Source organism: Oncorhynchus masou, chromosome 32 (genome assembly GCF_036934945.1).
Source record: "Oncorhynchus masou masou isolate Uvic2021 chromosome 32, UVic_Omas_1.1, whole genome shotgun sequence".
In the NCBI taxonomy this organism is placed as follows: domain Eukaryota; kingdom Metazoa; phylum Chordata; class Actinopteri; order Salmoniformes; family Salmonidae; genus Oncorhynchus; species Oncorhynchus masou.
This window is the reverse complement of record NC_088243.1, coordinates 89,357,922-89,381,344: the sequence shown is the minus strand read 5'-3', so window position 1 is coordinate 89,381,344 and position 23,423 is coordinate 89,357,922.

The following is a 23,423-nucleotide window of genomic DNA, read 5'->3' as shown; positions in this document are numbered from 1 at the left end:
GTGGTAACCGTATGCAAAGTCACGGATACTCTCTTTCTCTCTTTGTACTCGATTTCTGACTCTGTCTGCCAATTCATCTGTGTAGTCCTCAGACAGAAATGCAGAGGAAAACGTGGCCTCAAAGTCAGCCCAGGAGGTAGTGGTGAGACGTGCCACATCCCACCAGTCTCGAGCTGTCCCATGCAACACATTCCTCAATGTGGCAAGGAGTTCGTCAGCCAGGGGATTGAGGGTAAGAAAGTCACAACATCTTTCTAGATACATTAGCGAATCAGGACTGTCATCTTTTTTCCCAAAGGTGGGAAATTGCAATGTAATGGGCATCGCCCCCACATGACGTCTACTCAAATCACCATGAACAAACGAGCTAGGAGGGATTGAGGAAGTAGAGGGGGAGGGCGTTATCGGACAATGAAAATGAACACCAGGATGCATGGTGGATTGCATCCTGCAAGGGGTGGCTGCAGCATGGCCTGGTCTTGGCTGTTCAGAGGTGCCAGCTTGGCCCTCAGTGGTCTGACCTGAAGTGGATACCAGAGAAACTCTGTGTAAGGAGTTGTGCCTAATGGAGGCCATGTTCACAGACACGTCATCCAACATTTTACCACAATTAGAGAGCTCTGTCTGCAAGTGGTCTACTGTGTTAACCATGGGAGAAAAAACAGAATGAACGTCCTTGAGGACCTCAGTGTGATGATGTTGCAGGCGCCATTGGAGAGTGGCAGTGAGTTGGTTTCGTTGGTAGTCAAACTGCCTGTCCATGGCACCAGTAATATCCCGTCTTCCACTCTCACTGAGCTCTGTCAGCGTGTGGGTTAGAGTGCTCAGTGAGTTTCTGAATTCCATGGCACTCTGTTGTTGCTCTTCCCTCAGACATTTGAATTTATAGTGGATAAGAGTTTGGAGATGTTGTTGAGTCCGACGAATATCAAGGATGTCACCTTGAAGTTGTAAGACTACAACCTCTGGAGATAAACCAGACAATGGAGGAAGGTTGGGTGTCAGAGGGAGGGTTAGCTCAGTACTTCCACACAGATCCATGTCAATAAGTGAGTAACTGGTTATACCTCCTGTGGCCTGTGGTGCAGAACGAGCATTCAGATCCCCAGGGCTCTGGCCCAAATCAACTCCATTATCTCCATTCACAATATGATTTGTGTTGTCAGCTTGATGGTCAGAATGGCGCTGTGTATTCCCATTGACAGGTATGACATGAATGAGCACATTATCTTGGGGTGAATCCATTGTCTTAATTCCACACAAAAGATTTGCTTTGGTTAGTTCTCAATGTTGAGCTGTCCCATCTGGGGTGCAATTTTTTATGTAACGGTTTTGACTTGAGGTTATTATTTATAGGGGTGCCAGGTAGGTTGTGCCTACCAGAGAAAACATTGTTTTCTCCTTTTGGTTTGGGAGGGAATGAGTCCCATCTGGTCCGTCAAGTCTACACCAATACAAAGGACTTATGTAAAAGTCAGGATGGAAATAGCTTTTCATAAACCTTTAAAATATTGGAAAGAACTTCAAAAACAACTATATTCTTTTGCGTGGGTTGTATTAGCAACATCAATGATTACACACACATATTATTATATCACAATGAGTTCTGGCTCCTCCAGAAATGTCCTGTACCTCGGGCTTAAAAAGAGTCCAGCCCGGTAAAGAAGTTCAGGGAACTCCCAGGTCATGCAATGTTTGTCCGTTCATTCAAGTGTAGCGTACACCCAATATTAATCATACAATCCATATAACAATCTTACTAAGCCATCAACTAAAACTAACTACATAAATCATCACCGTATACATGACATCAAAACAAATAAAATACCTTATACAAAAAGGTGGTAGTCAGTCGGTCAGTCAGACAATCCAATCCGCCAATAGATCTCCAGCAGAGAAAGGCCACGAAGAATGGAGAGGTGTAGTCCACGGACGCAAAGAGTGGATCCGATCCTGGGTTAACTCTATTAGGCTTCTAAACACACGTTTAACGGCAACAAAACAACGGAATAGAGAAGCGTTGGGAACTGAGGGTTGAACACATCCTCATTAACGTCTCCATCACAACCCCACTTTGGCGCAGCTGATGCTGGCTATTTAATTGGGAATTAAAGGGAAAGCGCCCTGAGAGATGCACTGAGACGGTTCAGAAAAATTCAGGGCCGTCACAATATGCAGTTTGTTCATGCTAGGCTGATGGCTAGACTAGATATATCTAGTTCATTCATGCTAGGCTGATGGCTAGACTAGATATATCTAGTTCATTCATGCTAGGCTGATGGCTAGCCTAGATATATCTAGTTCATTCATGCTAGGCTGATGGCTAGACTAGATATATCTAGTTCATTCATGCTAGGCTGATGGCTAGCCTAGATATATCTAGTTCATTCATGCTAGGCTGATGGCTAGCCTAGATATATCTAGTTCATTCATGCTAGGCTGATGGCTAGCCTAGATATATCTAGTTCATTCATGCTAGGCTGATGGCTAGCCTAGATATATCTAGTTCATTCATGCTAGGCTGATGGCTAGCCTAGATATGTCTAGTTCATTCATGCTAGGCTGATGGCTAGACTAGATATATCTAGTTAATTCATGCTTGGCTGGTGGCTAGCCAAGATATATGTAGTTTATTCATGCTAGGCTGATGGCCAGCCAAGATATATGTAGTTCATTCACGCTAGGCTGATGGCCAGCCAAGATATATGTAGTTCATTCATGCTAGGCTGATGGCTAGCCAAGATATATCTAGTTCATTCATGCTAGGCTGATGGCTAGCCAAGATATATGTAGTTCATTCATGCTAGGCTGATGGCTAGCCAAGATATGTGTAGTTCATTCATGCTAGGCTGATGGCCAGCCAAGATATATGTAGTTCATTCATGCTAGGCTGATGGCTAGCCAAGATATATCTAGTTCATTCATGCTAGGCTGATGGCTAGCCAAGATATATGTAGTTTATTCATGCTAGGCTGATGGCTAGCCAAGATATGTGTAGTTCATTCATGCTAGGCTGATGGCCAGCCAAGATATATGTAGTTCATTCATGCTAGGCTAATGGCTAGCCAAGATATATCTAGTTCATTCATGCTAGGCTGATGGCTAGCCAAGATATATCTAGTTCATTCATGCTAGGCTGATGCCTAGCCTAGATATATCTAGTTAATTCATGCTTGGCTGGTGGCTAGCCAAGATATATGTAGTTTATTCATGCTAGGCTGATGGCTAGCCAAGATATATGTAGTTCATTCATGCTAGGCTGATGGCCAGCCAAGATATATGTAGTTCATTCATGCTAGGCTGATGGCTAGCCAAGATATATCTAGTTCATTCATGCTAGGCTGATGGCTAGCCAAGATATATCTAGTTCATTCATGCTAGGCTGATGGCTAGCCTAGATATATCTAGTTAATTCATGCTTGGCTGGTGGCTAGCCAAGATATATGTAGTTTATTCATGCTAGGCTGATGGCTAGCCAAGATATATGTAGTTCATTCATGCTAGGCTGATGGCCAGCCAAGATATATGTAGTTCATTCATGCTAGGCTGATGGCTAGCCAAGATATATCTAGTTCATTCATGCTAGGCTGATGGCTAGCCAAGATTGACCTTCATTCTCAGTCCCTGAGTCCTTAGAACTCTCTTCCATTGAGTAATAATAATCTCCAATTTATGGAGCAGACAGCAAGGCTTCTGTAATAAAACCTTATCCTCTTTAGTGTATATATATATTTATACAGTATATACAGTGGGCAAAAAAGTATTCAGTCAGCCACCAATTGTGCAAGTTCTCCCACTTAAATAGATGAGCGAGGCCTGTAATTTTCATCATAGGTACACTTCAACTATGACAGACAAAATTAGAAAAGATATTCTAGAATATCACATTTTAGGATTTTAAATGAATTTATTTGCAAATTATGGTGGAAAATAAGTATTTGGTCACCTACAAACAAGCAAGATTTCTGGCTCTCACAGACCAGTAACTTCTTCTTTCAGAGGCTCCTCTGTCCTCCACTCGTTACCTGTATTAATGGCACCTGTTTGAACTTATCAGTATAAAAGACACCTGTCCACAACCTCAAACAGGCACACTCCAACTCCACTACGGCCAGACCAAAGAGCTGTCAAAGGACACCAGAAACAACATTTAGACCGGCACCAGGCTGGGAAACTGAATCTGCAATAGGTAAGCATTTGGTTTGAAGAAATGAACTGTGGAAGCAATTATTAGGAAATGGAAGACATACAAGACCACTTATAATCTCCCTCGATCTGGGGCTCCACGCAAGATCTCACCCCGTTGGGTCAATATGATCACAAGAATGGTGAGCGGGGGGACACAGGGGGACCTAGCGAATGACCTGCAGAGAGCTCGGACCAAAGTAACAAAGCCTACCATCAATAACACACTACGCCGCCAGGGACTCAAATCCTGCAGTGCCAGACGTGTCCCCCTGCTTAAGCCAGTATATGTCCAGGCCCATCTGAAGTTTGCTAGAGAGCATTTGGATGATACAGAAGAAGATTGGGAGAATGTCATATGGTTAGATGAAACCAAAATATAACTTTTTGGTAAAAACTCAACTCATCGTGTTTGGAGGACAAAGAATGCTGAGTTGCATCCAAAGTACACCATACCTACTGTGAAGCATGGGAGTGGAAACATCATGCTTTAGGGATGTTTTTCTGCAAAGGTACCAGGACGACTGATCCGTGTAAAGGAAAGAATGAATGGGGCCATGTATTGTGAGATTTTGAGTGAAATCCTCCTTCCATCAGCAAGGGCATTGAAGATGAAATGTGGCTGGGTCTTTCAGCATGACAATGATCCCAAACACACCGCCCGGGCAACGGAGGAGTGGCTTCGTAAGAAGCATTTCAAGGTCCTGGAGTGGCCTAGCCAGTCTCCAGATCTCAATCCCATAGAAAATCTTTGGAGGGAGTTGAAAGTCCGTGTTGCCCGGCAACAGCCCCAAAACATCACTACTCTAGAGGAGATCTGCATGGAGGAATGGGCCAAAATGCCAGCAACAGTGTGTGAAAACCTTGTGAAGACTTACAGAAAATGTTTGACCTCTGTCATTGCCAACAAAGGGTATATAACAAAGTATTGAGATTGACCAAATACTTATTTTCCACCATAATTTGTACATAAATTAATAAAAAATCCTACAATGTGATTTTCTGGATTAATTTTTTTTCATTTTGTCTGTCATAGTTGAAGTGTACCTATGATGAAAATTACAGGCCTCCCTCATCTTTTTAAGTTGGAGAACTTGCACAACTGCTGACTAAATACTTTTTTTGCCCCACTGTATGTACATATATATATATATATATATATATATATATATATATATATATTTTTAGAGTGAGAGTGAGAGTGCGTGAGAGAGAGAGAGAGCAGCGCAATTGCTTTGGCAATGTTAACACATGTTTCCCATGTCAATAAAGCCCATTGAATTTAATTGAGAGAGACAGAGAGACAGACAGAGAGAGAGACAGACAGAGACAGAGAGAGAGAGAGAGAGAGAGAGAGAGACAGAGACAGAGACAGAGACAGAGAGAGAGGCAGACAGAGAGAGAGACAGACAGAGAGAGACAGAGACACAGAGACAGAGAGAGAGAGAGACAGAGAGACAAAAGACTCATTCAGTAGAGTAACTATGGAATCAGGCCCTGCCACCGTACCAGTGAGCAGGTGTCTCATCTCGTCGTTAAGAAAACATAATTACTGAGGTTAATTTAGAGGTTTTAATCACCATGTCAAGGACTGGGAGATAATCTGATTTCTGTAGCTTCCTCCCGGACCCAGACGTCTGAGACAAGGCTCGTGTCCCAAATGGCATCCTGTGCCCTATACCGTGCACAACGTTTGACCATAGGGCTCTGGTTAAAAGTAGTGCACTATATACAAAACAGGGTGACATTTGGGACGCATGTTTCAGGACACAATAACAAATATCCCCAAGACACGCCGAGGATAAACCCTGATGTTGATGTACCATTCTTATAAACCCTAATCTCGTTTTTTTTTCTTCTACTAATTCATAATTTCATTAAAACGTTTCCTGCTTTCCAAGATAAGCCCTTTTTAGTTTTCATTTCGCAGATTGCATTATTATCTGTGTAATTATTCTCAGTGATTAAGGGAGGGTAATGAATAGAATGTCTGCGTACTACTCACGATTCGGTGTCCGTTAATGACGGCCAGATTGCCCCTCCCTCATTATCTCCCTTCCCTCGTTATCCCCTCCCTCATTATCTCCCCTCCCTCGTTATATCCTCTCCCTCATTATCTCCCCTCCATCGCTATCTCCACTCCCTCGTTATATCCTCTCCCTCGTTATCCTCCCTCCCCCGTTATCTCCCCTCCCTCGTTATCTCCCCTCCCTCGTTATCCTCCCTCCCTCGTTATCTCCCCTTCCTTTGTTATATCCTCTCCCTCGTTATATCCTCTCCCTCGTTATTCCTCCTCCCTCGTTAATCCCCCTCCCTCGTTATATCCTCTCCCTCGTTATCCTCCCTCCCTCGTTTTTCCTCCTCCCTCCTTTTCTCCCCTCCCTCGGTATACACTCTCCCTCATTATCTCCCTTCCCTCGTTATCCCCCTCCCTCGTTATCTCCCCTCCCTCGTTATCTCCCCTCCCTCCTTTATCTCCCCTCCCTTGTTATAGTCCCTCCCTCGTTATCCCTCCTCCCTCGTTATATCCTCTCCCTCATTATCACCCCTCCCTCGTTATTTGCCCTCCCTCGTTATCTCCCCTCCTTCGTTATTTCCCTCCCTCGTTGATAAACTCAGCTAGCATTCCAAATGGGTCCTTATTCACTATATAGTGTATTACTTTTGACCAGAGCCTTGTGTGTTCCCTATGGACCCTGGCAGTAGAGCACTATACAAGTAATAGGGGCTCTTCCCATGGATGCCTTAGTTGGATCCGAAGCAGCATAATAAAATGGGTTATCTTTAAATAATACAAAATAGACACTGGGACATCCTATTCTTACACGGCTGGTTCCCCCTCTATCTCAGCATGGGATGATTCCCCCTCTCTCTCAGCATGGGATGATTCCTCATCTATCTCAGCATGGGATGATTCCCCCTCTCTCTCAGCATGGGATGATTCCCCCTCTCTCTCAGCATGGGATAATTCCTCCTCTCTCTCAGCATGGGATGATTCCTCCTCTCTCTCAGCATGGGATGATTCCTCCTCTCTCTCAGCATGGGATGATTCCTCCTCTATCTCAGCATGGGATGATTCCTCCTCTCTCTCAGCATGGGATGATTCCCCCTCTCTCTCAGCATGGGATAATTCCTCCTCTATCTCAGCATGGGATGATTCCTCCTCTCTCTCAGCATGGGATGATTCCTCCTCTTTCTCAGCATGGGATGATTCCTCCTCTATCTCAGCATGGGATGATTCCTCCTCTCTCTCAGCATGGGATAATTCCTCCTCTCTCTCAGCATGGGATAATTCCTCCTCTCTCTCAGCATGGGATAATTCCTCCTCTCTCTCAGCATGGGATGATTCCTCCTCTCTCTCAGCATGGGATGATTCCTCCTCTCTCTCAGCATGGGATAATTCCTCCTCTCTCTCAGCATGGGATAATTCCTCCTCTCTCTCAGCATGGGATGATTCCTCCTCTATCTCAGCATGGGATGATTCCCCCTCTCTCTCAGCATGGGATAATTCCTCCTCTATCTCAGCATGGGATGATTCCTCCTCTTTCTCAGCATGGGATGATTCCCCCTCTCTCTCAGCATGGGATGATTCCTCCTCTATCTCAGCATGGGATGGTTCCTCCTCTCTCTCAGCATGGGATGATTCCTCCTCTTTCTCAGCATGGGATGATTCCTCCTCTCTCTCAGCATGGGAGGATTCCTCCTCTCTCTCAGCATGCGATGATTCAACCTCTCTCTCAGCATGGGATGATTCCCCCTCTCTCTCAGCATGGGATGATTCCTCCTGTCTCTCAGCATGGGATGATTCCCCCTCTCTCAGCATGGGATGATTCCTCCTCTCTCTCAGCATGGGATGACTCCCCCTCTCTCTCAGCATGTGATGATTCAACCTCTCTCTCAGCATGGGATGATTCCTCCTCTCTCTCAGCATGGGATGATTCCTCCTCTCTCTCAGCATGGGATGATTCCCCCTCTCTCTCAACATGTGATGATTCAACCTCTCTCTCAGCATGGGATGATTCCTCCTCTCTCTCAGCATGGGATGATTCCTCCTCTCTCTCAGCATGGGATGATTCCCCCTCTCTCTCAGCATGGGATGATTCTGCGTCTCGAATAGCATAATGTTCCCTATATAGTGCGCTACTGAGCAGAGCCTCTCATCTAAAGTAATGAACAGCGTACAATTGAGATGGACACATTTTCATTAAAAGCTGTGGAGAGAGATAGTCAATCCCTACAAAGCTGTGGAGACAGTCGTTCCCTACAAAGCTGTGGAGAGAAAGAGTTGTTACCCACAAAGCTGTGGAGAGAGAGAGAGCCGTTCCCTACAAAGCTGTGGAGAGAGAGAGTTGTTACCTACAAAGCTGTGGAGAGAGTCGTTCCCTACAAAGCTGTGGAGAGAAAGAGTTGTTACCCACAAAGCTGTGGAGAGAGAGAGTCGTTCCCTACAAAGCTGTGGAGAGAGAGAGTTGTTACCTACAAAGCTGTGGAGAGAGTCGTTCCCTACAAAGCTGTGGAGAGAGTCGTTACCTACAAAGCTGTGGAGAGAGAGAGTCATTCCCTACAAAGCTGTGGAGAGAGAGAGTCGTTCCCTACAAAGCTGTGGAGAGAGAGAGTCGTTCCCTACAAAGCTGTGGAGAGAGAGAGAGTCGTTCGCTACAAAGCTGTGGAGAGAGTCGTTCCCTACAAAGCTGTGGAGAGAGTCATTACCTACAAAGCTGTGGAGAGAGAGTCGTTCCCTACAAAGCTGTGGAGAGAGAGAGTCGTTCCCTACAAAGGTGTGTAGAGAGAGAATCCTTCCCTACAAAGCTGTGGAGAGAGAGTGTCGTTCCCTACAAAGCTGTGGAGAAATAGAGAGTCGTTCCCTACAAAGCTGTGGAGAGAGAGAGTTGTTCCCTACAAAGCTGTGTAGAGAGAGAATCTTTCCCTACAAAGCTGTGGAGAGTGAGAGTCGTTCCCTACAAAGCTGTGGAGAGAGAGTGTCATTCCCTAGAAAGCTGTGGAGAGAGTTGTTCCCTACAAAGCTGTGGAGAGAGTCATTACCTAAAAAGCTGTGGAGAGAGAGAGTCGTTCCCTACAAAGCTGTGGAGAGAGAGAGAGAGTTGTTACCCACAAAGCTGTGGAGAGAGAGAGTCGTTCCCTATAAAGCTATGGAGAGAGAGAGAGTCGTTCCCTACAAAGCTGTGGAGAGAGAGAGAGTCGTTCCCTACAAAGCTGTGGAGAGAGAGAGTCGTTCCCTACAAAGCTGTGGAGAGAGAGAGAGTTGTTACCCACAAAGCTGTTGTCAGGATTTGGCCAGGGTTGTTCCGGGTTTTGGTCACTAGATGCCCCCATTGTGCTTTTTGACCTCATGTTTTTTCCCTTGTTCCCCATTATTATTTGCACCTGTGCCTCGTTTCCCCTGATTGTATTTAAACCCTTAGTTTCCCTCAGTTCTGTGCTCTGTGTTTGTATGTTAGCACCCAGCCCTAGTGTTCTGTGTATTCTTGTCGATTCCGGTGGATGCTCTTGTGGAATTCTGTTTTTGTTTTTGAGTATCTCTTGAGGCTTTTTTGTGCTATTCCTACCACCTTTTGGATTTGCCATTTTTTGTATTGTATTCTCCTTTTTACTTTATTAAATACACTGTCTTAAGTACTGCTGTGTCTGCCTCATCTTCTGGGTTCTGCTGACTATTCGTGGCTCAGTTGGTTAAGTGACTGTTTCTCACTCCGGAGACCCAGGTTCGTAACCGGGTCCTGACAGCTGTGAAGAGAGAGAGAGTTGTTACCCACAAAGCTGTGGAGAGAGAGAGTCGTTCCCTACAAAGCTGTGGAGAGAGAGAGTTGTTACCCACAAAGCTGTGAAGAGAGAGAGAGTTGTTACCCACAAAGCTGTGGAGAGAGAGTCGTTCCCTATAAAGCTGTGGAGAGAGAGAGAGTCGTTCCCTACAAAGCTGTGGAGAGAGAGAGAGTTGTTACCCAAAAAGCTGTGAAGAGAGAGAGAGTTGTTACCCACAAAGCTGTGGAGAGAGAGAGAGAGTCGTTCCCTATAAAGCTGTGGAGAGAGAGAGAGTCGTTCCCTACAAAGCTGTGGAGAGAGAGAGTCGTTCCCTACAAAGCTGTGGAGAGAGAGAGTCGTTCCCTATAAAGCTGTGGAGAGAGAGAGAGTCGTTCCCTACAAAGCTGTGGAGAGAGAGATAGTCGTTACCTACAAAGCTGTGGAGAGAGAGAGAGTTGTTACCTACAAAGCTGTGGAGAGTGAAAACATGTATTAGCTTTGTAATGAGAAGAGCAATTCCCATTGGAATGTACAGTACACTGCTCTACAGCACAATGAACAACACAACACACACACTCACACTTCCAACATCAGCGATTCATTTTTAATTAAACTACTGCGGAGTTGTAAACAATATTGTTACTCCCACAACTGAATGTACTTTTGAAGTGTACTGTTCTTCTGCTCCCCATAGGCTGCTGTTCCGTTGCTTCGTCTCTGGATGAGAGAGTGTTTGCCAAGCGAGGCACATCTACACTGTAAACACGGGCCACCAAAAATGAGGCTAAGTTGTTTATTGGGTTTTATTCATTTCCCCATGAGCTGTTCCTGTAGCAACAGTTGCTCTTTCTGTGTACCAAAATCTGGGCATGCGGCAGATGTTGGATATTAGGATTCTCCTTTAAGCCCAGGACCAATTGCCAGCTTTTCAAAGCATTAATACTGTCAAAACAAGTTTGCACTTATCAAAGAATGGAGGTTCAAAAAATGCCTTGTCTGGAAATAATCTAAGTATTATTTTTGACTAAGTGGGCAATGAGACAAATCCACCTCTTCAGGATCTCCTGCTATGACAGGAACATAGTTAAAATACACGGAATAAGGTCTATCTAGAAATAGACCATCACTGTAAAAACATGCCCGCTAAATCTACTTACATTAAATATTATTATAGTCCATTTTTTTATATTTTTTTTATTTCACCTTTATTTAACCAGGTAGGCTAGTTGAGAACAAGTTCTCATTTGCAACTGCGAACTGGCCAAGATAAAGCATAGCAGTGTGAACAGACAACACAGAGTTACAGTTAGTAGTTTTTTATTTCACCTTTATTTAACCAGGTAGGCTAGTTGAGAACAAGTTCTCATTTGCAACTGCGACCTGGCCAAGATAAAGCATAGCAGTGTGAACAGACAACACAGAGTTACACATGGAGTAAACAATTAATTAACAAGTCAATAACACAGTAGAAAAAAAGAGTCTATATACATTGTGTGCAAAAGGCATGAGGAGGTAGGCGAATAATTACAATTTAGCAGCGATCGGTTAGCTGCTCAGATAGCAGATGTTTGAAGTTGGTGAGGGAGATAAAAGTCTCCAACTTCAGCAATTTTTGCAATTCGTTCCAGTCACAGGCAGCAGAGAACTGGAACGAAGGGCAGCCAAATGAGGTGTTGGCTTTAGGGATGATCAGTGAGATACACCTGCTGGAGTGCGCTCTACGGGTGGGTGTTGCCATCGTGACCAGTGAACTGAGATAAGGCGGAGCTTTACCTAACATGGACTTGTAGATGACCTAGAGCCAGTGGGTCTGGCGACGAATATGTAGTAATAGGGGTTGCGACAATGGCGGCGGATAGTTTCAGAAATAGAGGGTCCAGAATGCTTGTTGAAGTTTTCGATAATCATGGATTTATCGGTAGTGACCGTGTTACCGAGCCTCAGTGCAGTGGGCAGCTGGGAGGAGGTGCTCTTGTTCTCCATGGACTTCACAGTGTCCCAGAACTTTTTGGAGTTAGAGCTACAGGATGCAGATTTCTGCCTGATGAAGCTGGCCTTTGCTTTCCTGACTGACTGCGTGTATTGGTTCCTGACTTCCCTGAACAGTTGCATATCGCGGGGACTATTCAATGCTATTGCAGTCCGCCATAGGATGTTTTTGTGCTGGTCGAGGGCAGTCAGGCCTGGAATGAACCAAGGGCTATATCTGTTCTTAGTTCTGCATTTTTGAACGGAGCATGCTTATCTAAAAGGGTGAGGAAGCTACTTTTAAAGAATGACCAGGCATCCTCAACTGACGAGATGAGGTCAATGTCCTTCCAGGATGCCCGGGCCAGGTTGATTAGAAAGGCCTGCTCACAGAAGTGTTTTAAGGAGCGTTTGACAGTGATGAGGGGTGGTCGTTTGACTGCGGATCCATAGCGGATGGAGGCAATGAGGCAGTGATCGCTGAGATCCTGGTTGAAGACAACAGCGGAGGTGTATTTGGAGGGCCAGTTGGTCATGATGACGTCTATGAGGGTGCCCTTGTTTACAGATTTAGGGTTGTACCTGGTGGGTTCCTTGATGATTTGTGTGAGATTGAGGGCATCTAGCTTAGATTGTAGGACTGCCGGGGTGTTAAGCATATCCCAGTTAAGGTCACCTAACAGAACAAACTCTGAAGCTAGATGGGGGGCAATCAATTCACAAATGGTGTCCAGGGCACAGCTGGGAGCTGAGGGGGGTCGGTAGCAGGCGGCAACAGTGAGAGACATATTTCCGGAGAGAGTAATTTTTAAAATTAGTAGTTCGAACTGTTTGGGTATGGACCTGGAAAGTATGACATTACTTTGCAGGCTATCTCTGCAGTAGACTGCAACCCCTCCCCTTTGGCAGTTCTATCTTGACGGAAAATGTTATAGTTGGGTATGGACATTTCAGAATTTTTGGTGGCCTTCCTGAGCCAGGATTCAGACACGGCAAGGACATCAGGGTTAGCAGAGTGTGCTAAAGCACACTGAACCAGCCGGCCTGTCCTGCTGCTGAACCAGCCGACCTGTCCTGCTGCGGAACCTGCCGACCTGCCGACCTGTCCTGTTGCTGGACCAGCCGACCTGCCGACCTGTCCTGCTGCTGAACCAGCCGACCAGTCCTGCTGCTGAACCAGCAGACCAGTCCTGCTGCTGAACCAGCCGACCTGTCCTGCTGCTGAACCAGCCGACCTGTCCTGCTGCTGAACCAGCCGACCTGTCCTGCTGCTGAACCAGCTGACCTGTCCTGCTGCTGAACCAGCCGACCTGCCGACCTGTCCTGCTGCTGAACCTGCCGACCTGTCCTGCTGCTGAACCAGCCGACCTGTCCTGCTGCTGAACCAGCCGACCTGCCGACCTGTCCTGCTGCTGAACCAGCCGACCTGCCGACCTGTCCTGCTGCTGAACCAGCCGACCAGTCCTGCTGCTGAACCAGCCGACCTGTCCTGCTGCTGAACCAGCAGACCAGTCCTGCTGCTGAACCAGCCGACCTGTCCTGCTGCTGAACCAGCCGACCTGTCCTGCTGCTGAACCAGCCGACCTGTCCTGCTGCTGAACCAGCTGACCTGTCCTGCTGCTGAACCAGCCGACCTGCCGACCTGTCCTGCTGCTGAACCTGCCGACCTGTCCTGCTGCTGAACCAGCCGACCTGTCCTGCTGCTGAACCAGCCGACCTGCCGACCTGTCCTGCTGCTGAACCAGCCGACCTGCCGACCTGTCCTGCTGCTGAACCTGCCGACCTGTCCTGCTGCTGAACCAGCCGACCTGTCCTGCTGCTGAACCAGCCGACCTGCCGACCTGTCCTGCTGCTGAACCAGCCGACCTGCCGACCTGTCCTGCTGCTGAACCAGCCGACCAGTCCTGCTGCTGAACCAGCCGACCTGTCCTGCTGCTGAACCAGCAGACCAGTCCTGCTGCTGAACCAGCCGACCTGTCCTGCTGCTGAACCAGCCGACCTGTCCTGCTGCTGAACCAGCCGACCTGTCCTGCTGCTGAACCAGCTGACCTGTCCTGCTGCTGAACCAGCCGACCTGCTGACCTGTCCTGCTGCTGAACCTGCCGACCTGTCCTGCTGCTGAACCAGCCGACCTGTCCTGCTGCTGAACCAGCCGACCTGCCGACCTGTCCTGCTGCTGAACCAGCCGACCTGCCGACCTGTCCTGCTGCTGAACCAGCCGACCAGTCCTGCTGCTGAACCAGCAGACCAGTCCTGCTGCTGAACCAGCCGACCTGTCCTGCTGCTGAACCAGCCGACCTGCCGACCTGTCCTGCTGCTGAACCAGCCGACCTGCCGACCTGTCCTGCTGCTGAACCAGCCGACCAGTCCTGCTGCTGAACCAGCCGACCTGTCCTGCTGCTGAACCAGCAGACCAGTCCTGCTGCTGAACCAGCCGACCTGTCCTGCTGCTGAACCAGCCGACCTGTCCTGCTGCTGAACCAGCCGACCTGTCCTGCTGCTGAACCAGCTGACCTGTCCTGCTGCTGAACCAGCCGACCTGCTGACCTGTCCTGCTGCTGAACCTGCCGACCTGTCCTGCTGCTGAACCAGCCGACCTGTCCTGCTGCTGAACCAGCCGACCTGCCGACCTGTCCTGCTGCTGAACCAGCCGACCTGCCGACCTGTCCTGCTGCTGAACCAGCCGACCAGTCCTGCTGCTGAACCAGCAGACCAGTCCTGCTGCTGAACCAGCCGACCTGTCCTGCTGCTGAACCAGCCGACCTGTCCTGCTGCTGAACCAGCCGACCTGTCCTGCTGCTGAACCAGCTGACCTGTCCTGCTGCTGAACCAGCCGACCTGCCGACCTGTCCTGCTGCTGAACCTGCCGACCTGTCCTGCTGCTGAACCAGCCGACCTGTCCTGCTGCTGAACCAGCCGACCTGCCGACCTGTCCTGCTGCTGAACCAGCCGACCTGCCGACCTGTCCTGCTGCTGAACCAGCCGACCAGTCCTGCTGCTGAACCAGCCGACCTGTCCTGCTGCTGAACCAGCAGACCAGTCCTGCTGCTGAACCAGCCGACCTGTCCTGCTGCTGAACCAGCCGACCTGTCCTGCTGCTGAACCAGCCGACCTGTCCTGCTGCTGAACCAGCTGACCTGTCCTGCTGCTGAACCAGCCGACCTGCCGACCTGTCCTGCTGCTGAACCTGCCGACCTGTCCTGCTGCTGAACCAGCCGACCTGTCCTGCTGCTGAACCAGCCGACCTGCCGACCTGTCCTGCTGCTGAACCAGCCGACCTGCCGACCTGTCCTGCTGCTGAACCTGCCGACCTGTCCTGCTGCTGAACCAGCCGACCTGTCCTGCTGCTGAACCAGCCGACCTGCCGACCTGTCCTGCTGCTGAACCAGCCGACCTGCCGACCTGTCCTGCTGCTGAACCAGCCGACCAGTCCTGCTGCTGAACCAGCCGACCTGTCCTGCTGCTGAACCAGCAGACCAGTCCTGCTGCTGAACCAGCCGACCTGTCCTGCTGCTGAACCAGCCGACCTGTCCTGCTGCTGAACCAGCCGACCTGTCCTGCTGCTGAACCAGCTGACCTGTCCTGCTGCTGAACCAGCCGACCTGCCGACCTGTCCTGCTGCTGAACCTGCCGACCTGTCCTGCTGCTGAACCAGCCGACCTGTCCTGCTGCTGAACCAGCCGACCTGCCGACCTGTCCTGCTGCTGAACCAGCCGACCTGCCGACCTGTCCTGCTGCTGAACCAGCCGACCAGTCCTGCTGATGAACCAGCCGACCTGTCCTGCTGCTGAACCAGCAGACCAGTCCTGCTGCTGAACCAGCCGACCTGTCCTGCTGCTGAACCAGCCGACCTGTCCTGCTGCTGAACCAGCCGACCTGTCCTGCTGCTGAACCAGCTGACCTGTCCTGCTGCTGAACCAGCCGACCTGCCGACCTGTCCTGCTGCTGAACCTGCCGACCTGTCCTGCTGCTGAACCAGCCGACCTGTCCTGCTGCTGAACCAGCCGACCTGCCGACCTGTCCTGCTGCTGAACCAGCTGACCTGTCCATGGCAGTAATGAGTGATTTTTTTTGGAGGTGCTGAAGAGTTGGATTTGACGCATGCGCACTTGGTCAAAAACAATAATTTTGTAGCCACAGAGTGTTGTGAGGACGGCCCAGTACATAGCCGGAGCCGAGCTTCCTGCCATCCAGAACCTCTAAATCAGGTGGTGTGGTACGAAGGCACGGGAAAATCATTAAAGACTCCAACCAGCCAAACCATAAAACATTCTCCCTGCTTCTTGATGGCAGGCGGTACCGGTGCATCACAACTGACACCAACAGGCTCTGGAACAGTTTCTATCCTCAAGCAATAAGACAGATAAATAGCTAACGAAATATTTAGACGGACCAAGATTACCTTGAATCATTACTGACCTTATATTTCAGAATTTTGCATTGTCTCGATGCACACTGACAGGACCCTACACACTGACAGAACCCTACACACTGACAGGACCCTACACACTGACAGAACCCTACACACTGACAGGACCCTACACACTGACAGGACTCTACACACTGACAGGACTCTACACACTGACAGGACTCTACACACTGACAGGACTCTACACACTGACAGGACTCTACACACTGACAGGGCCCTACACGCTGACAGTACTCTACACACTGACAGGACCCCACACACTGACAGGACCCTACACACTGACAGGACTCTACACACTGACAGGGCCTTACACACTGGCAGACCACTACACACTGACACACTGACAGGACCCTACACACTGACAGAACCCTACACACTGACACACTGACAGGACCCTACACACTGACAGAACCCTACACACTGACAGGACCCTACACACTGACAGGACCCCACACACTGACAGGACTCTACACACTGACAGGACTCTACACACTGACAGGGCCCTACGCACTGACAGGACCCTACACACTGACAGGACTCTACACACTGACAGGACTCTACACACTGACAGGGCCCTACACACTGACAGGACTCTACACACTGACAGGACTCTACACACTGACAGGACTCTACACACTGACAGGACTCTACACACTGACAGGACTCTACACACTGACAGGACTCTACACACTGACACACTGACAGGACCCTACACACTGACAGGACTCTACACACTGACAGGACTCTACACACTGACAGGACCCTACACACTGACAGGACCCTACACACTGACAGGACTCTACACACTGACAGGACTCTACACACTGACAGGACTCTACACACTGACAGGACTCTACACACTGACAGGACTCTACACACTGACAGGACCCAACACACTGACAGGGCCCTACACACTGACAGGACTCTACACACTGACAGGACTCTACACACTGACAGGACTCTACACACTGACAGGACTCTACACACTGACAGGACTCTACACACTGACAGGACCCTACACACTGACAGGACCCTACACACTGACAGGACCCTACACACTGACAGGGCCCTACACACTGACAGGACTCTACACACTGACAGGACTCTACACACTGACAGGACTCTACACACTGACAGGACTCTACACACTGACAGGACCCTACACACTGACACACTGACAGGACCCTACAAAATGACAGGACTCTACACACTGACAGGACTCTACACACTGACAGGACCCTACACACTGACAGGACTCTACACACTGACAGGATTCTACACACTGACACACTGACAGGACTCTACACACTGACAGGACTCTACACACTGACAGGACCCTACACACTGACAGGACCCTACACACTGACAGGACTCTACACACTGACACACTGACAGGACTCTACACACTGACAGGACCCTACACACTGACAGGACTCTACACACTGACAGGACTCTACACACTGACAGGACCCTACACACTGACAGGGCCCTACACACTGACAGGACTCTACACACTGACAGGACTCTACACACTGACAGGACTCTACACACTGACAGGACTCTACACACTGACAGGACCCTACACACTGACAGGACTCTACACACTGACACACTGACAGGACTCTACACACTGACAGGACTCTACACACTGACACACTGACAGGACTCTACACACTGACAGGACTCTACACACTGACAGGACTCTACACACTGACAGGACTCTACACACTGACAGGACTCTACACACTGACACACTGACAGGACTCTACACACTGACAGGACTCTACACACTGACACACTGACAGGACTCTACACACTGACAGGACTCTACACACTGACAGGACTCTACACACTGACAGGACTCTACACACTGACAGGACCCTACACACTGACAGGACTCTACACACTGACACACTGACAGGACTCTACACACTGACAGGGCCCTACACACTGACAGGACCCTACACACTGACAGGACTCTACACACTGACAGGACCCTACACACTGACACACTGACAGGACCCTACACACTGACAGGACCCTACACACTGACAGGACTCTACACACTGACACACTGACAGGACTCTACACACTGACAGGGCCCTACACACTGACAGGACCCTACACACTGACAGGACTCTACACACTGACAGGACCCTACACACTGACACACTGACAGGACCCTACACACTGACACACTGACAGGACCCTACACACTGACAGGACCCTACAAAATGACAGGACTCTACACACTGACAGGACTCTACACACTGACAGGACCCTACACACTGACAGGACCTAAACACTGACAGGATTCTACACACTGACAGGACTCTACACACTGACAGGACCCTACACACTGACACACTGACAGGACTCTACACACTGACAGGACTCTACACACTGACAGGACCCTACACACTGACAGGACCCTACACACTGACAGGACTCTACACACTGACACACTGACAGGACTCTACACACTGACAGGACTCTACACACTGACAGGACCCTACACACTGACAGGACCCTACACACTGACAGGACTCTACACACTGACAGGACTCTACACACTGACAGGACTCTACACACTGACAGGACTCTACACACTGACAGGACCCTACACACTGACAGGACTCTACACACTGACACACTGACAGGACTCTACACACTGACAGGGCCCTACACACTGACAGGACCCTACACACTGACAGGACTCTACACACTGACACACTGACAGGACCCTACACACTGACAGGACTCTACACACTGACAGGACTCTACACACTGACAGGACTCTACACACTGACAGGACTCTACACACTGACAGGACCCAACACACTGACAGGACCCTACACACTGACAGGACCCTACACACTGACAGGGCCCTACACACTGACAGGACTCTACACACTGACAGGACTCTACACACTGACAGGACTCTACACACTGACAGGACTCTACACACTGACAGGACCCTACACACTGACACACTGACAGGACCCTACAAAATGACAGGACTCTACACACTGACAGGACTCTACACACTGACAGGACCCTACACACTGACAGGACCTAAACACTGACAGGATTCTACACACTGACAGGACTCTACACACTGACAGGACCCTACACACTGACACACTGACAGGACTCTACACACTGACAGGACTCTACACACTGACAGGACCCTACACACTGACAGGACCCTACACACTGACAGGACTCTACACACTGACACACTGACAGGACTCTACACACTGACAGGACCCTACACACTGACAGGACCCTACACACTGACAGGACTCTACACACTGACAGGACTCTACACACTGACAGGACTCTACACACTGACAGGACTCTACACACTGACAGGACACTACACACTGACAGGGCCCTACACACTGACAGGACTCTACACACTGACAGGACTCTACACACTGACAGGACTCTACACACTGACAGGACTCTACACACTGACAGGACCCTACACACTGACATGACTCTACACACTGACACACTGACAGGACTCTACACACTGACAGGACTCTACACACTGACAGGACTCTACACACTGACAGGACCCTACACACTGACACACTGACAGGACCCTACAAAATGACAGGACTCTACACACTGACAGGACTCTACACACTGACAGGACCCTACACACTGACAGGACCTAAACACTGACAGGATTCTACACACTGACAGGACTCTACACACTGACAGGACCCTACACACTGACACACTGACAGGACTCTACACACTGACAGGACTCTACACACTGACAGGACCCTACACACTGACAGGACCCTACACACTGACAGGACTCTACACACTGACACACTGACAGGACTCTACACACTGACAGGACCCTACACACTGACAGGACCCTACACACTGACAGGACTCTACACACTGACAGGACTCTACACACTGACAGGACTCTACACACTGACAGGACTCTACACACTGACAGGACACTACACACTGACAGGGCCCTACACACTGACAGGACTCTACACACTGACAGGACTCTACACACTGACAGGACTCTACACACTGACAGGACTCTACACACTGACAGGACCCTACACACTGACATGACTCTACACACTGACACACTGACAGGACTCTACACACTGACAGGACTCTACACACTGACAGGACTCTACACACTGACAGGACCCTACACACTGACAGGACTCTACACACTGACACACTGACAGGACTCTACACACTGACAGGACTCTACACACTGACACACGGACAGGACTCTACACACTGACAGGACTCTACACACTGACAGGACTCTACACACTGACAGGACCCTACACACTGACAGGACCCTACACACTGACAGGACTCTACACACTGACAGGACTCTACACACTGACAGGACTCTACACACTGACAGGACTCTACACACTGACAGGACCCTACACACTGACAGGACTCTACACACTGACACACTGACAGGACTCTACACACTGACAGGGCCCTACACACTGACAGGACCCTACACACTGACAGGACTCTACACACTGACACACTGACAGGACCCTACACACTGACAGGACCCTACACACTGACAGGACTCTACACACTGACAGGACCCTACACACTGACACACTGACAGGACTCTACACACTGACAGGACTCTACACACTGACAGGACCCTACACACTGACAGGACTCTACACACTGACAGGACTCTACACACTGACAGGACCCTACACACTGACAGGGCCCTACACACTGACACACTGACAGGACTCTACACACTGACACACTGACAGGACCCTACACACTGACACACTGACAGGACTCTACACACTGACATGACTCTACACACTGACAGGACCCTACACACTGACAGGACTCTACACACTGACAGGACCCTACACACTGACAGGACTCTACACACTGACAGGACTCTACACACTGACAGGACCCTACACACTGACAGGACTCTACACACTGACAGGACCCTACACACTGACAGGACTCTACACACTGACAGGACTCTACACACTGACAGGACTCTACACACTGACTCTACACACTGACACTGACAGGACCCTACACACTGACTCTACACACTGACAGGGCCCTACACACTGACAGGACTCTACACACTGACAGGACTCTACACACTGACAGGACCCTACACACTGACAGGGCCCTACACACTGACAGGACTCTACACACTGACAGGACTCTACACACTGACTGGACTCTACACACTGACAGGACTCTACACACTGACAGGACTCTACACACTGACTAGACTCTACACACTGACTGGACTCTACACACTGACTGGACTCTACACACTGACAGGACTCTACACACTGACAGTACTCTACACACTGACAGGACTCTACACACTGACTAGACTCTACCCACTGACAGGACTCTACACACTGACAGGGCCCTACACACTGACTGGACTCTACACACTGACAGGACTCTACACACTGACAGGACTCTACACACTGACAGGACTCTACACACTGACAGGACTCTACACACTGACTGGACTCTACACACTGACTGGACTCTACACACTGACAGGACTCTACACACTGACAGGACTCTACACACTGACAGGACTCTACACACTGACAGGACTCTACACACTGACTAGACTCTACCCACTGACAGGACTCTACACACTGACAGGGCCCTACACACTGACAGGACTCTACACACTGACAGGACTCTACACACTGACAGGACTCTACACACTGACAGGACCCTACACACTGACACACTGACAGGGCCCTACACACTGACAGGACTCTACACACTGACAGGACCCCACACACTGACAGGACTCTACACACTGACAGGACTCTACACACTGACAGGACCCAACACACTGACAGGGCCCTACACACTGACAGGACCCTACACACTGACAGGACTCTACACACTGACAGGACCCTACACACTGACAGGACTCTACACACTGACACACTGACAGGACTCTACACACTGACAGGACTCTACACACTGACACACTGACAGGACTCTACACACTGACAGGACTCTACACACTGACAGGACTCTACACACTGACAGGACCCTACACACTGACAGGACCCTACACACTGACAGGACTCTACACACTGACAGGACTCTACACACTGACAGGACTCTACACACTGACAGGACTCTACACACTGACAGGACCCTACACACTGACAGGACTCTACACACTGACACACTGACAGGACTCTACACACTGACAGGGCCCTACACACTGACAGGACCCTACACACTGACAGGACTCTACACACTGACACACTGACAGGACCCTACACACTGACAGGACCCTACACACTGACAGGACTCTACACACTGACACACTGACAGGACCCTACACACTGACAGGACCCTACACACTGACAGGACTCTACACACTGACAGGACCCTACACACTGACACACTGACAGGACTCTACACACTGACAGGACTCTACACACTGACAGGACCCTACACACTGACAGGACTCTACACACTGACAGGACTCTACACACTGACACACTGACAGGACCCTACACACTGACAGGGCCCTACACACTGACACACTGACAGGACTCTACACACTGACACACTGACAGGACCCTACACACTGACACACTGACAGGACTCTACACACTGACATGACTCTACACACTGACAGGACCCTACACACTGACAGGACTCTACACACTGACAGGACCCTACACACTGACAGGACTCTACACACTGACAGGACTCTACACACTGACAGGACCCTACACACTGACAGGACTCTACACACTGACAGGACCCTACACACTGACAGGACTCTACACACTGACAGGACTCTACACACTGACAGGACTCTACACACTGACTCTACACACTGACACTGACAGGACCCTACACACTGACTCTACACACTGACAGGGCCCTACACACTGAAAGGACTCTACACACTGACAGGACTCTACACACTGACAGGACCCTACACACTGACAGGGCCCTACACACTGACAGGACTCTACACACTGACAGGACTCTACACACTGACTGGACTCTACACACT